The sequence below is a fragment of the Lepisosteus oculatus genome, chromosome 17 (assembly GCF_040954835.1).
Source record: "Lepisosteus oculatus isolate fLepOcu1 chromosome 17, fLepOcu1.hap2, whole genome shotgun sequence".
Taxonomy (NCBI): Eukaryota; Metazoa; Chordata; class Actinopteri; order Semionotiformes; family Lepisosteidae; genus Lepisosteus; species Lepisosteus oculatus.
The window spans coordinates 10229492-10247410 of NC_090712.1; the positions used below are offsets into that span (position 1 = coordinate 10229492).

At 32.9% G+C, this 17919-nt stretch overlaps 1 long non-coding RNA gene across 7 annotated transcripts in view; it reads right to left on the bottom strand.

Moving 5' to 3' along the window:
- Positions 1-17919, bottom strand: part of LOC138223889 (uncharacterized) — a 455431-nt gene that overhangs the window by 177249 nt on the left and 260263 nt on the right. For all 7 annotated transcript variants that reach the window (XR_011182303.1, XR_011182302.1, XR_011182300.1 and 4 more), the window contains one exon: positions 13606-13677. This is a non-coding gene — a long non-coding RNA (uncharacterized lncRNA). The remainder of the gene's footprint in view (positions 1-13605; positions 13678-17919) is intronic.

Sequence of the window (17919 nt, forward strand, 5' to 3'; positions counted from 1 at the left end):
CAATTGTGATAGTATAGATAATAATCAATTGTGATTTTTTTAACTTTTGCCTAATAATTCCACTCAATATGCATATATGTATATATGTAAGACTACTTATTTATTTATTTTGCATGTGTATAAAATGTCACCCATAAGGTTCCTGCTTTGAAAACCCTGTATTATAAAAAATTCATGGTCACAACGATCTGATAATGCAGCGTTCTGGTACCAGCAGATGTTTTGTCTAACATGTTCCCTGAAGCTGTACTCTGTGCCTTCATATCTTTCATTTCCAGTTGCTATCTGCCGACTGTTGGATGTCATGTACATACCCTATAGCTATGCACAGCAATTCGTATCTAACACCACTGCGCGTAATGAGCTTCACAAGATGCTTGTCGCAATAGCTCCGCACTTCCCTAACCATATGGAACACAACACTCTAAAGCCCACAGACAATTTTTTTTACAGTTCACATCCTTAAAACCTAATCTGTGTGATGTCTGCTGATGGTACGTGGAGAGCTGCTGAAAACAAAGTTAACACTTGTTCACATCATCTGCTACAAATGTCTAATTTGGGACGTTAAAATTCTGCAGAAACCATTCTTTTGCTGACTTGCTACTTTATCTTTTTTCTCCTTCTCTCGCGTCTTTTTTATGAACTATGCATATGCATTAAAGGGGATTTGTTGTCCCTAGATACCAATTTGCATAAAGTGCAAGCCATCATTGGTTGGAGGGAAGCAAATTACTTCTCCAGCAAGATTGCACTTTTTTATTTTTTTTTTATTTTAACAAACCGCAGGCTGGGGCTGTTAACAGCACTTAGCCAGATATGCAAAGTATCACTTTTCTTAAACCAGCTTGATCAATGAGGAGAAAAAAAGAAGAAGAAATTATTGAATTAAGTGCTAGGCCAATCATTTAACAATTCCCTTAGCTGCCTTTGTGAGAAGCCTCTTTCTTAAGCCTCTGGTTTAAGAATTTAGAGTAATCATGTAAAAATGATACCCCTGTGCTCTATGATCCTCTGAATCTCTCTAATGCCGGATCCCAGAAGAGGGCTTATTAATGGAGAGATGCACTGCTTTCCTCTCTGTGCTCCTGTTTCTCTTGAATATCTCTTATGTATTTCAGCAGTAAACCTCACTACTGATAAAAGAAGTATAATGAACCTCTGCTTCTCTATAACAATAAAATTGCAGCCAGGAATTGTGAAAGTAGTTTCCCTGCTTTGTGGCACAGTGGCCATGGAAATGCACAATAAGATGGGCAAACCTTTATTCATCATTGCTGCAATTTTACAATCTCATTTTTTTGGTTAACATAATATAGTGTATTTTTGCTTGTTTTGTATTCCTAGTGCATCAGACACATCATTTTTTTCCGTTATATCTATTGGAAAAAGTAAGAAGTCAGAGCCAGCACTGTCTATTTAATATGTACTACATGGCTTGGCAGGATTTATGTGAAATGAGTTTGGGCAATCTCAGATTGTTCCCTTGTGTCTGCAGAGCACTAATCGCTCCAAATTGGCAGTAATTCAATACAATTAGTTGCCTTTGCTCCATCCTTTCCTGTAGACTGTATATTCTTGTTCAATGAATTAGCCTCTTATCCCAGTGGTATCCAATCCCAAAAGATTAGGGTTAAAATATGCTGATAGGGCTTCATAATTCTCATTTATATATTTTTATTATGTCGATAAACTATGTTTTCCATTTCAGGTTCTTTTGTTTTTAAAAATATACATTCTCACAGTTGATCAGTAATGATCAGTTGTTGTATATCTTCCAAAACAAGATTAATCAATTCTTTAAAGCAGTTGTACTCAACATATGAAAACACAAGCAGCAACATGTCTTTCCTTTGAATTTTTGAAGAGTCAAATATTTTATATTACATTTAATGGATTAGCATCAAATGAGAAATGCATGTACTGAACTCTTTACAAGCTTTGAGTCCATCAGAAAAAAGCTCCTTAGCTTCCTAGTTTTGGCCATGTCGAAAGTAAGTAAACTTGCTGAACAGAACAGATGTTAAAGGATTTTTTGACAAATGATGTTTCTTCTTTTTATTGATTGTGATTTGTTTTGACTTTGTGATTGTGATTTCACCTCCCAAGAACTAACAAATACTTGGTGATACTGTAGAGAACTTTCAGTATCAGTTTTCGTTTCCGTACAAAAAGGGAAGGAACGACCTTAATGAAAATTCACAAGGAGTGACAACAGTCAGGAATGAGGTGTATAAATGTTTATTGAGTATTTGAAGTTACAATAATTTGGCTTGGCTGACGGTTAACCTTCTGGCCAATGGACCAGGAGGGTAGAACTCCCCTGGAGTGAGGAGTGATCAAGGGGCAGCTGCAGAGGTAGAAATAGGACGGAGGAGAGATGCAGAAGACAGCGTAAGGGAGAGAGAGGGATAATGCGCTGTGTTTGAGTGAGGAAATGATGTCATGACTAATTACGAATTACAGATGGCTGAGAGTGATTGAACTTGGCTGTTTTCATCCCTCCTGAACTTTCGTTATAAACTACATTTAAAATAACGAAAGACAATGAAAACGTGGACCACTGTGCCATGAAATCAGAAAGTGTTTTGTTCTTAATCTTAATAGAGGCAAGGTGCTCGCTTTAACAGTCTGGATTCTTTCTCTCTTCCTGTTACACTCTTCAGTAAAATGATTGGCAGCTTCAACGACTTATACTGTAGCTACTGTATCTTCAATGTTTGCTTTCTATGGGCAGCTCAATCACTACAGCACAAACCTAAATACTATCTAACGCCTACTACACAGTTAAACTCAATTGCAACAACAACAACAACAACAATAACAACAACAACAACAACTCCGAAACTGAACTTGAAACTGAATCAAGATCTTCAGCCTTTTATACTACTGAAACCTGAGATAAACCTTCTCTTGACTGGCTTGTTTTGCAGTCCCAGAAATTTTTAAAATGCTGTCTAGAACAATGCATAAACCTACAAATTCCAGACAAGTGAATCATAAAAGTATTACAGAAGGATCCATTACTGAATATTAACAATACAGTTACATAACTTTATTAAATAAAAGATCCATACTCAATCTGCTGTCACATATCACAAAAAAAAGCAGAAAACACCCAACGGTTTTAGAGCCTTTACATTTCTGTAAAATGTAAAATGCTTTTTTAATCACAATGAATTTAAAAAATGATTCTTAGGAAAGGAATCTGAAATTCCAACAGATGCAAATATATTTTGCTTAGTGATGTGATCAAAAGTGAAACTTACTAAAACTGTTCGATTTGTAATTGAAAGCATGCAGTAGACAACAATGTGGTATTTTAAATTACTGCTGTCTATACAGTATATACAATATATTAAAATGTGCGTGTATTTATTGCAGGAAGGGAGTCTGACAAAGCCAAAGGTGGCACAAACTCCCTATTAAATAAAATTAGATGGACAAATTTACCCTTGGGAATATTAGGCCCTAAAATTTTTATTTGAAATTTAATCCTTTGTCTCTACAGTTTAGACTGTATATACAGTGGGTTCTCTCATTTTCTAAACTACAAATTTTAAGATGCAGTTCTTACACAGCGCAATGGTAGCTGCATGTGATATCTAAGTAGACTCCTTCTCCTACGAAAAAACTAGTGTTTTCCTTATTTAAAGTTCTGAGAGAAAACAATATAACCCATAAAAGTGTTGTGCAAAATAGACTCTATTTTAGCAAATAAATCAAATATTGTATTAAGTATAAGTATGTGGCCATAATATAACAAGTATTCGATGAAAAAGGAAATATATTTGTATATATATATAAGACATCAATAAAAAAGAGCAATTTCCTTAGTTTATTTTTCATTCTTTGAGCAAAGAAAACTAAAGTTATCCATAGTACTGCTTAAAAGTTCTCTAGTCTTTTAAGAAAATATACATACTGTATATAGATACTGTAGTACAATAATTTTGTCATTTTAGCCTTTGATGAAGCTGTTGATAAATTTGAAATAAAAATGTCTTGATTCTCTAATAAAAAACGTATTGTAATATTATTTAGAATTAATGTAATTCATAAAGCCAGATTTCAGGTCTATTGTAGTTCAAATGTTATTCCTCTTCTTTGTCATCTCAGTGAACAATACTCTGTCATTTTCTGTATGGCCTAATAAGATTAAAGCAATGACAAAAGATGTATTTTTTAAAATTGAAGTGTCGAATGAAAAGAGCAGTGCAAATGACTAGTTGCATGATAATTAACTCAAAATGTCTTGGACAACGAAATGACATTTGAACTCTTGAATGTGTAGTACATGTTTTCAGCTTTAGGTAATGAGATGCTAAATTTATTGTTTTTACAATTATTGTGATTGCCATTATTATGACTGCTTTTAGTTCTCCTATTGCTAATTCCTGTATTTCTCCAGAAGGAACAATTTATCCAATGTTTTTTAGGGATAAAACCATAAAGGCTTCAATATTTAATGATTATTACGCCACCTACAATATACAGTATAAAGACACAGTTAAGATAGTATAGTGGGACATCATCATCTCCAGGGCTGTTGATTGATTGTTTTATAGATTGTTTTTGTCCTTTAAACTCCAACACTCCAACTCCAACAACTGCCCTCATTTTTATAGTCTTTAATTATTTTTTCCACTGAAGTTACTGCAAAAGACTAATAAAGACCTCTTTCGATGCAAATGCAAAAGCTGAATGTTTATTTCATCCCATGCCATGTTTCTTTTGTATAACAATTCAGAAGTATAACCTAAAAGAAGAAAAATATTAATTATCAGTTTATATCTCAGACAATAACATTAACTATCGAGACAACTACGTTAAGATACTAAAAGTTCTTTTGTCACTGGTAACATACTAATCAATTATTAATTAAACTAATTCTAAAACCACATGCTACCTAATCAGAAACAGCCCTGCTGTTTCATTTTGACTCTGTAGCAATGATCGTTGAACTGAAAATAACCCTAGTCAACCCCTAAATGAACGCAAAAGCTTCAAGAAACTAACATCTGCCTGATGAGACACCTGTGATGATGATATGGCTGTTTGAGACATGGCATGAAAAAAACAAACATTTAAAACTCAAAATTAATTGTAGAGGCAACCCTCAGATTAACAATTATTTATTTAACAAATATATATTTGCTTTATTTCATATGTGGAATATAACACAGGTTAATATATTGACAAACACTAAGAACACAGAATATTCTATTGTCCATGTACAGCATAGTATGATATGGTACTTTTATCGCAGTATCCTTTCCAAGACCTATTCCATATCAACCAGTCCACAGAAAAAAGGTTTTTGTCAGCTCCATGTATATTTCTTGCACTTCACACAAATTATAAGAGCAATATATCGACATACATAGTGCAATACCATTCATGTTACTAAAACAGAAATCTCATTGATAGTCATTTGCATGATATCCCAGGTCTTCATGGTTACTATGAATTCAAGAACTTTAATAATTTGGATCCATTTTTAATTCAGCTCTCCAGATGTGTCAACAGAAGGCAGGTTTTGTTAAAACTATCCTTTTTATTATTTTTGTTTTTTGGCATGTTAATTTATAATACAGTATATACAAATATAATATACATCCATATAATATATAATGACAGATAGACTATGACACTATTGTAAATTTAAAATTCACTATACAGTAGCTAAAAAGCCATTACAGTCATTTCTCTCTTGTCCCAGTTGCATACCAAAAGCAATTTCCTCAGTTTTGCTTCTTAGATGCTTCTGTGCTGTTATGCTGTATACAAGATATTCTGCCTGTATAACCCTATTGCACAAAAGTGCAGATCTTATATCTGCACCTGCCATTACTTGCCAATTCTAAGCCAGATGTACTGTAGTTGTTGCTCTATCGTGTGATGTATCAATGGCAAGGTAGGTTTGGAAAGGTAACTTTAGCTGAGGGTAAAAAAAGGACTCCAACATACTGTAGGAAAGAAACAAGTCTCTGGAACTAATGAAGACTCCAGCCATTATTGTACAGAATACAGAAATTTAAAAAATATCTCAAGAACAATGTCTTTTTGTAGAGCGCAGATTACAAATTCCTCTCTCAAATAAAAATATGATCTTCCCATTAATTAAACTCACAATTGATTCATTATTTATGTTTTTTTAACCTAATTTGATTTTTCATCAACCCCAGCAGAGATGCAGTGTAATTCTATTATGAAGAGTACTTTAATAATTATGTACTGAAAGGCTCTTTTAATGGGAACTGATCATTGGGCATTGGCTCTCTAAATCTGTTGTCAAAAAGGTAAGATGCTGATTATACCTTTAGTCAGGTTGTATATAAGTGCAATTAACTTTCTGATGGTGTCTTTTCATACGAGAAAGGGTCTGGCTTATATGAGTCAGACAAAATTCAGTTGACCATAGTCAGAGCATTTTCACACAATAAATAAAAAAGATTACATTTTTAATATACAATAACAAATAACTCTTAATCTAAAGTTTGGATATTAATCCCATTTCTCTATATTTGAAATGTTAGATTCGTAACTGAATAATTAAATAATTAAGATTGCAATTATTTTAAATGAGCAAATATTTTAACTTTTCTAGAAATACTGAAAGATACAAAACCTGCAAGATTTATTAAGAGCCCAAAGTATACATATATATTTTTAGCCATGGTTTTCACACTACAGTCACCTTTATTACAACTACCAGACTGAAAACCTGGGTTTACATCTCAGTTTGAGAGCAGATTAAACAACAGTGGTACACAGTGTAGCAAATTAAATGCAGTCCAGTGTTTATTACTACAATCTGAGTTACTGTCTGCTAACTTAGCACAGCCACAGTCATTGGCACAATCTTGAGTGCAATCCCCCTGCAATCCCCAAGATGTTATATTTTAATGAAATAACCTACTTTGGACCCAAAACGTTGGTCTCTTTATGTAAAGCATACATAGAAAATGAATTATTCCTGAAAATATGCAACAGAAATGCAGAGTACCTTAGTGATTGAATGACTGTGTTGGTTGTCTCTGACAGTTTAAGAATTAAGTTTTCTTCGAAGAATCTGTAAATCATGTGCACTGTCAAAGTCTGTGACATACTTGCAAAACCATTAAAACACTATTCAGCAAATGTAATTGACAGAACAGATGAAAATCTTCAAATGAACCACTTCTACTGGAGATAAACAAAAGACAATGGTCAGCATTTGTACTTTATCACTTTATCACTCTTTCCTTTTACCATATTCATTATGTACAGTACAGTTTTCTGGCTCAGTTTTTGAGATTTCCAAAATTTAATGATTTTAGTTTTAAATCTATCATACTATATTGAATACTTATAAATATTCCTTTCATGAATCACTAGCATTAACAGTATCCTGCCCAGACTGTATTTATACCTTAGATAAATTCAGTGCAGTTCTCCACTGTTCCTCATTTTTATGAGCCTTCACTAATGATAGTTGTTACAGTGAGTCATCTCTGAAAATGATGATCAAAGTCAAATTAAGTCTGACTTTTATGCAAAATGTAATATGTAAGCCTCCAGCAATGTCTTCAGTATTGATTTTTTTCCAAGTACAAAAAAAGGCGATGCAAAAATAGAAGGGATTTCTCCAGCAAATTATTTGGACAAACATTGTTAAACATTGTGAAACAAGATGTTTCAAAAGTCTAAGTGATCTTGTTACATTATTTTGGGTACTATACCACTGCATTTTCAAGTGCCAACATTTTCTATTAGTTTTTAACATACATATCTAACATACATATAAAGACACTGAGAAGCCTACTGAGTTAACCTGTATCACACCTTTTTAAAAGTCAGATAAAAGCATCTCCTAGCTGATTGACTACTGTTAGAAGTATCTTTGCTATGAAAAATCCTTAGCAACCACCATATTTCTTAGATTTGCTTTTTCAATTGTATTACCTCAATTGGAACTACAGAAAAGAAATCCTGGAGTGTTTTGATTTTGGTTCATTCATTTGTATTTGAAATTCAATGCAGCACAAAAAAGGGTAGACATCAGACTATATACAGCTGTTTCAAAGAATCTGTTCAATTCTCTAACGTGGTAAAGTAGAGGTGGGGATATAAGTGTCATTGAGGGGTTTGAAGAGTCTGAGGTCAGTACTATTTGGCCCAATGAAAAATGTCTTTGATATCGTTAACATTCTTGTAAGAGACAAGACCTTGACTTCATTGAACATAGAGAAAGAAACCTCTCATAGTTACGTAAACTGTTCATAGTTTCTGGGAGGAGGTGAAGAGTAGGAGGGCATCTCATACGGTCAAGAAGAATGGGTTGCAATTTCCATTTATAGCATAAGTCAAGAAAAACAAGGAAAGTTCTGGGAAATTTTATTAGAATCAATATATTTCCACCCTAATGTCCTACACAGAAAATAATCATGATTTTGAAGTTTTTCTACATTTGCCTAAAATATAGGTACAGTATACAAATTTAGTGCAAATGCTAAGAATTGTTAATCGAAGCTCAACTTTAAGATGGAGTGCCAGTGAAATATACTGTAAGTACATATATATGTACACATTGTATTTTTATGCTTTTAAAATGAATGGCATGCCAAAATGACAATATCCATGAGTCATCTTCAACCGCAGTATTATTCAAGAGATATTTTCATGATATTTTCCTATAAATACTTTGTACACACACACTTTCTTTGTATAATACACTTTCATATTCAGTCTTTATCAGTTTTATGCATATCTACAGTAAATATATCATGTATGTACAAATTTGATGACTCTCACTACACTGATGTTTTTTACTAACTGTCAAAGTGCTACTTATTAAAATACATGTCATCTAATTGTAAAGATGGTACTTAAACAGCCAGGTAATGTAATAAACAGCACAGACCATGTAAGAATAAATGAAGTTTAAGCTATTAAGTTTCCATTTCACCTTTACAAAAAGGACTTGATTTTTGTTTTGAATTAATATAACATGTTAAGATAATATGGTGGGGTCAGTGAACTAAAGGTAGCTTTTCTTACTTGAGAGATTTCCTGGAATATCTTACTTGTGTAAATGATATCTGTTTTATCAATAATGCAGATATAAAAGTTGCTTCTTCAGTATTAAATGTTTGATAAGATTTAGAAACCTACAAAGAACATTAGAACAGATTATGAGACATGTATGATGTCATCTTATTTTAAATCATGCAAATCACACTTTGCACTGTAGGGAGGAAATACCTAATTATCTCATTCTATTTTGCAGTATTTTATTGCAGTTAGAATGAGAAACACAATCAGATTTAGACATTCTTTTAGTTGTTTTACTACTTCAAAATGACTTTAGTTTGTTGAGGAAAGAATCATTTCATTATTATTTGTAACAGCCTAAGGCATACAATACAGGGACAATCAGATGAGTTAATATCAATGGATAAATAATTTAACAAATAACACATGTTGGACAGTACTTCTCTGGGTAGTTCCAGTGCTTTTTTGCTACCTGTGGTGAGTGTCCTTAGTTTTAGCCACTTCACTGACAACATATTTACTGGAGTGCCTACTGTGGTGTAATTAACTCTTCTGATGGTAATGTCTGACCAAGTGTTGACAGAGGAGCAATTGTTTGGCACCTTTTTTGGAATGCTGAAATATATTTATATTATTTTCCTTAATTATATTCAGCTTGATTTCTACAAATTTCTGGGTCCTTTTGGGTTCATTTTTGTCACTGGCCGATGTCTGCTGTGATATGCTGCTCTGGATCTGCTCTGCTGCTCATTCCATGCCTAACTTTACTGCAAAGTTGATGGCTGAGAAGAGACACCGTGACAGGGATTCTGAGGAACCTTATTTTTGAGAAAACAACTAGAATTACAGGATTTGCCAAAGACCAGAATCTTTCAATCCGAGGCAATTAGAGTGTAAGTATTCATTCACCTCATACTTCCAGAAACTGTCTTCCAGTATTTACCATCATTTTGTTGCCACAAATATCCAAAAACTAATTGAGTAGCTCCATTTCAATGCACAGATAATTTGCAGGGCCTACTGCAAAGCATACGTTTAAATCACCCTCAATCAGCATTTGTGAGAAAAATAATAAGCAAGCCTCACTGGCCGAATATTATTAGCAATACTGTAAGAAAAAACATTAAGACAATTTAGGAAAGAGTACTTCCTGTGTACATTGGAGGTTACATCTTGGTGTCTATAGACATCAATATATTATAAAGATACATTTTCTTTATAAGCTACTTTATAAAAAAAATAAAATAAAATGTGCTGATACATTCATTTTTTATGGGACTTTGCTTTATATGAGCCTTGATGAATAAAAAATAACTTTGTGATCCAAAATATACAAGAAAAATAGTATAAATGCGCAGGCCCCAAGATATTTGTGCCTTTTTTGTTTTGTAGACTTTATCAATACAGTATATGTATATTGGCAAATTACCTGTTGTTGTTTTTATTATTGCATTAACTTAAAAATTTAGTGATCCGATATCTGCCTGATAATTAACATTAGTGGCGTATCTTAGCAGGCCTGGCACTCACATATCTTGTCTTCTTACTTAAAATTGAAGAGATTACAAAGGGGGCAACATACCCTGGAGGGGTTCCCTTTGTCAGGCTGCCTTCTCATTTCCTGAGCCCTCCTCTGATTATGTGAGTACTGACAGAATAAAAATAACCTCATATCCCTACATGAATCATGAATAAAGCCCTTTTATTTCATCAAAGGGGCTGGCAGGTTTATAGTCTTCTGCAATGTATGCTGGAAGATAGTGACATACCTTTAATTTTACTGACAGGCTTTTTGGGATTCTAATGAAAGACGTGCGACTTTTCCAAAGGTTATTTATTTATTTTCTATAGAAAGATGTAAATTTCACCTTACAACATGGAAGTCAACTGATTATCTCAAAGTAATGAACTCTTCAGTTGCACTAAGTAGCATCTCACATCCTATCAACTCATCCTGAATAGTCAATTACCATGCTCACTACCTAAATCTAATGATTTCAAGCAAAATATGTTATTTATTAATAAAATGAGCAACTCTTTCATCAAACTACTATACTGTATGTGATCTAGGTGCAGTTCTGATATAATGGCACAACAACTACTGTATACCCTAACTTGACTCTGGATGATCTTTGTTTGGGATGGTTTGTATCAGTTCTCTTTTGCAGCTGCGAACTAAACTTGAGCCCCAACTATATTTAATGCATTTATCTGTCCTGACAACGTGCTATTACAGATTACTGTAGAAAATCCTACACAGAGAGCAATATCACTGTGATTATTGCCGCCTCTCAGTATAAATTCTGAATGTGTTAGAATAAGGTAAGGGAAATAACCTCCTGTTTTTGAGTGGAAATAAATCATGTCTTTAAAATTCATGCTGACAGCTATGATTATGAAGCCGCCTTTGCTGTGAGAGTAAGTAACACTGATACAGAGGCATTTTGCCGTTTACTGTGTCGTAACCATGCTTATAATGCACATTTAATGTGATCTGCAGTGGCTTATCTTTGTTTTCACTGTACTTGATCATGGTACATATAGTGTATCATAGAGCTAAAATTTAAATAAGAACCATATTTAATCTTCATCTCCCTTAAAGTAGGCCTTTTGTACATTTTCTTACTTTCTTCATAAACCTTTTTTCTAAGGATCTGGGGATAATACAGAACATTTTTTTCACCTAAAATTTAAAATAATAAAATGTATTTCAAGAAGCCAAGAAAACCCTTTAAGTATTAAAAAATAGGTATGCTTTTTGGGCCTATTTTTCAGTGTACCCTTTAACCAAAAAGTGAATCATTTTTATTGAGGTGTATGAAGTTAAGTCTGCCTTACCATCACTGCTCATATCATAGTCAAGGAAAACATTTCTAGAAACTACTTTTTTTTTGTAAAAAATTTAAACAAAACCTTATCAAGATGCTTTTTGTGCAAAATTGGTGGAATAAACTTTCATTTCTTGACTTTTGTTGGGAAAAGGAATGGTTAAAATAATTTTACCAGAAGATTAACTTACTGTTAACTAACAGTCTAACTCACCAAAACAACAAAGACTGCAATTGATTGTGTGTTTTTTCTTTTAAGAATATATGTGTAGCATTCTAGCACTTTGACCATTCTGTTTGAATGCACTATAGAACATTTCACCATATTTTGGTTTTAAAAGAACTGTGCAATGTTATAAAGTTACATTGCTTTTCCATTTACAAAGTAGTTTGAATTTCATCTCTTAAAATGCTGCTGCTGTTAATTTTTCTGCTCTTTTTTAAAACGTATACCCGCTATGTGTACATTGAAGAACATCTCCAGTACAGAGTGTGATGTGGGACTAAAGTAATACACGCATCTGCTCAGGGCTTTTGTGTTCAAAAGATTCAATTAAAAAATAATTACCAAAAGATTAGTAGTAGCAGAACATGACTGTACTGTTTGAATTGATGTTTCCTTTTCATCTAGTTTAATAATAGAATGCTTTCTTAATTAAGAAAAAAGAAACTGCCTCAGTGTACCCTGACTGAACAAAAGTTTGTTTGATGTGTTTAAAAATTAAATATTTTTTTGATCTAACAAATTAATTTTTTTTTTCTGCAGGAGATAAAGACAATTTAATTTAGATTCCAATGGTTAGAACAAACCATTCCAAGTGCTTTGGTCAATGAATAAGCTATAAAACTAAAATCCAGAACAATTAATTGCTATGGTGTTCACCTTCAACAAGACTAAAGGAAAGAATGATTGTAGTACTGCATATATGTTCCCTAATCATGATTAAGTTTATGCAAACACGTAGAGGATCATGATGTCAGAGCATATTCCCACTTTTTTCTGTACAACTCCCAGATGTCTTGGAACAAATACCATTAACATGTCACATGATATTTATCACTTACTGTACCATCATCACTTCATAGTATTTTATAAGGCTGGTATTTATGCTCATTCATGAAGATAAGTTAAAATATTCACTATATTTCACCCTATCACAATTTGCAAATATTGATGCAATACAATTGCTTTGTATAGTTAGATTACAAAGGAACAAGTAATAGGTTTATTCCATGCTGGAAAAAAAGAAGAAAGAAAACACAATGTTTCGGCTGTGAAGCCTTCTTCAGGTGTGAGAAGACGTTGTGTTTTCTTTCTTCTTTTTTTTCAGCATGGAATAAACCTATTACTTGTTCCTTTGCAGCCTACGCATGCTGACGCAGCTACCCACATGAGTTAGGTTATATACATGTTTTATCTTAAGTCACACAAACTACAAAAGTCCTACGACCACAACACTCATAGACAACAGGCCATCTTAAAGACACACTGGCTAAAACAAGATCACAAAGTAGCCTGTAACCTGCATGGAATATTATATTTATCTTGGAAGTTGACTTCCTCAAATTTCCTTATTCTTTATAAACGCAATAGCCTTCAAATATTATAATGTAATGAAAAAATTCTAGAACAACAGAAAGATGTGAGTCCAAGGTATGATACCAAAAGCAATGGAAAAGGTACTATATCTTAACAACAGCAAAAATTAAAAAGTATAGATGTTTTTTTTTTTTCACTCACATCCATTGTTTATCCGTGTCTTCCATCTTGTAGAGGTCCATTAAATCCTGAAAAGCACAGTCATCAGGAAGACTGAAAATAACAAAAACAATTTATAGTCAACCTCTCATTCTGCTGCAATTTCAATATGAAATAAAAGCTGTCTAAACCAACTCATAGTCCTGTTGATAAAAGTTTTCAACAGCTATGACTTCCTTTTCCAATTGGCTTGTATACCTGTTGTAAATGTGTGCACACAGCCACAGTTAATTACAATGGAGAGCTTGAGAACTGCTTCTCTTAACCTCCAAGTAATGTTCAATTGATCAGTTCTGCTCTAAGTGATATTTCTATTGGTTATATCAAAAACATTTTTGTCATCAAACATGATAATTTTGTCATAGATTTGATATGGAACTTGGGATTTGTCTTACTTAAGAATAGGAAACACCTGAATAAACGTTTCAATAGAATATAAAAAAAAGCATAACTCATTTTGTTGTGCAATAGGGAGTAGTGTCTAGTAATCAGTAGCCAAGTGTATTATTTGAAAATCTCAAACATCTGAAAACATACAGTAAAGCAGTCTAACAAGATCTCAAGAAGGCTATCCCTTGGACACTTACAGTGGTGTGCCTATAATTCTTGAACAATTGAGTCTAGACAGGTGTATAAATTTGTGCCGAAATGAATTAACAGATTAAGCAAAATAAATTTCAGATACAGTATGCATTTTTAATATACAGCATAATGTTAGACTATTCACATTATTTTTTTAATTGATTTGAGATATTTTAAGAACATATATTTTCACTTCATTTTTCTTGCAATGAAATATTTTAAATTCATTTCAATTTGGAATGATATTTTGGTGTACTGTCTGAAAGTAAATACTGAACACTGCAGTGAGCTTCTGAACAGTCAGGCAAAGCACAGATACATTTGAACCAGTCTGGAAAATGCAGAAGGGGCTTGAGGCACAGGCATAAGGCTATGACCTATGTTATATAGTTTCATGGCTGGATGTCAGAAAATGTCCTAGTTGAATGCAAGTGGTAGACCAAAGTTTGGTGGACATAACCCGACAGATGGGAAAAAAACTGGAACCTGTAGGTGCTCAACACTGTTTTCCAGACCTTTTGCACGTTTAGTAAGATTCAAAAGCATTGGCTCTGAGGGAGCTGCTTTAAATCTAAATATGCAGCACTGTCAGGGAATTTACTATGGAGAATTACTGATTTACTGTACATCTCCACATAAACTCTTGTGATGGACATTCACGGATTACAAATGCACTGGAAAGAATTCTTTTTATAACAATGATTACATTTGAACTTCAAAACTTTTCTAATAATTTGTATAGGTATACCATGCAGAGCTGGTTTCATGATAGTTATAACTTAATCACTATAAATACCTTGTCAAACTTTGATGTGGTGCTCAAAGTTGGTCTTACTGTAAGTAATCCAACACCTTTTAAAGCAAACAGGAAAGCAATCTCTTAATATTTTTTTATTCATCAATATCTATCTATCCAAATTTGACATGAGATTCCTTGCTTTATACATCTGTTGTGTATTAATTACATCCTTCAATTTACTCAGCTTAAATTTGATACCCTTCAGAATCATGAAAACACTACACCACTTACATATCAGCAAAATGTAAACATGATATCAGATTAGCTTTACAGCTGCAGACAGACTAGTGAGTAGCAGGAATGACTTTGTTATTACTTGGAAGGGATGAAGAATTTCTCTTTCTACAGAAGAAACCCCTCTTTAAAGCTCTGAATAATAAACCAGAATTAAACTGAAAAAGTTAATAAAATACAAAATAGGACTGAAATATCTCTTTGAAAAAATGAATCAATATTGAGCTGGGTGGTGTTACATTATGCGTACAGTACATGACAGTTAGGAACTCATTAATCTAAAAGGAAATTTAAATTTTCTTATGCTTACAGAGGTGGAACAATGATTTGCACTTCAACACAAAACAAACAAAAGCAGATTACCCACAATAAAATGGCAACATTCATCACATAAAAACAATAAATACATATTTCTGTTAAATAAGTCTGAACAACATTTATCAATATTATATGGACAATCCATTATTCATAAATATATATGTATATATTGATGTTTTTATTTAGAATAATCTTGATAAAATGATACCTTGATCCTTTATCAAGCTTCACACCATATACATGCATAAAAAGAACCATTTAGCCCACAGGTTAAGACATTTGAGTACAATGGTTGCTTTGAAATCATGCTTTGCACTCCCCTTTAATCACTCTTTCTTTTGTTTGTTGCCATAGTAATCATTTCTGAACTGGAATACTTGAATACATTTTAATTGCCCTTTTATTGTTTTATCAACGGTCACTGCTTTCCACCCCACCTATGGCCATGACTGTATAATTATACTGTAGTGTATCAAGTGAATTAAAGTGAGGCTCCTGTCTCTTATTTTAGGGGGTCACCATCACTTATTCTGTCTGGATGCTGAAATTTTGTTCATATTAACTTTATTCTCTTTTTGCAGTAGTCCAAAGGTTATGTGATCAATGTACTCTATTGTTTCTTCTTGCATTTGGAAGCACTGCTATTAAATCATCATCAAAAACAGTATATTGTAATTTGTTTCTTTTGACCAATTTGACTGTGTAAGACAGTTTTGGGCGTACTAAAGTGGATAAAGTGGGTCTTCTTCTATACGTAAATTGATTTAGGGTCTTTTGGGATGAATGCAAGGAATTAATTCTAATTACTATTAATGGAGGAGTTCCAATGGGGAATTACAACATTGAACACCCCTTCATTCATGAAGTAGAACAGACTAAATGCTCTTCTAATCCAAAATGTTGAAAAGTATTCTGTTTTTCAAATAGAAACTGTTCTAACATCTAGGACATACTATACTTTGAATGAGACTTGCTATTTCCCATTCTCTGTCATAAGGAATGTCTAATACAAATGTATTATATCACAAACGGGGTTACATCTAATTCAAAAACCTGAAGATCCAAGTTATATGCATAAATCACATGTGTTTGGTTAAAATACTATATAATAAATATTGCTCATGATAATATATTCATAAGTAGTGCTATGGTTTCTTGAAATGGTTTTGTGATCCATTATTAACTTCACTACATGGGGTACAATGCAGTATTTGCAGAGACAATCATATTTCAGCCCAAAAATTGATCATCATGAGCATGATAGTTTCCCATTTCCAAAAAAAAAGATTGATGGTAGACACTTCACTTCTGCATTGCAAGTAACATAAAGAACATCTGTATGGAGTCACAGTGAATTATAGTTACTTATTCCCCTCTAAGCCACAAAATGTCAGCTACAGTACATAATATAAAGAAACAGATATTCACAAGCACATAGCCTACTTGTAAATAAAATGGAAAAAATGCCTCTTTTGTTACCAAATAATAAGAGCAATACATAATTAAAAACTCAGATGTGATGTAACTTAAGAAGGCACTGACCTTTGCAACACAGTGTATGCGATCTTTTGTCGTATTTGATTTTTTTTTTGAATTATAGAAAAAAGGGTTTCAGAACAGCAAAGAAATTCCCAAGTGGATGTTAGAACATTCATTTTATTCAAGTGTTCAGATATACATTGACATACAGTGGGTCATATTGTTCTCTGCTGATAGTCTCATTGAGCCAGTACACGATATGAATAAGAAGAATATTGATTGAATGACTGATAGACAGATAGACTGATTATATATTGGAAATAAAGTAAGACCTAAAATGCATCAAAGCCAAGGATAAAAAAATATTTTCCATGCTCTAAGTGACACTTATACATTCTCTACCTCCATAGGGTCATCAGAAGAATGGGATAGTTTGGCAAACAAACCCACTGTTAAACTCTCTTTAAAGGTTCATTATCTATTACTATGCCCTATGTATTGGGTATTATTGCTTAGTTACATTGTGCTTCCACTTATAATAATATGTGCAACTTTATATATAAAATAATACATATTTACATACAATTACTTGATGCACAAAGTTTTTTTCTGCCAATAAGCAAACATCTTTGTTCAGCATCACTGGGATTTTAGAATTGTTTAAGTAGGTTTTTTTTTTGTCAATACAGAACTTTGTCATTGTATTATATGTAATATTACTCTGGCTTCAAGCATAGGAAAAGAGAAAATATATTTCTAACAATGAATTCACCCATACGACTGGTTTGCTAATTTAATGTAACAAAATAAATAGGACATTTTAAATACAAAAATAATTTTCTAACGACGTGCAATAGTGAGGTTATAAAGTGCTGCATTCCATG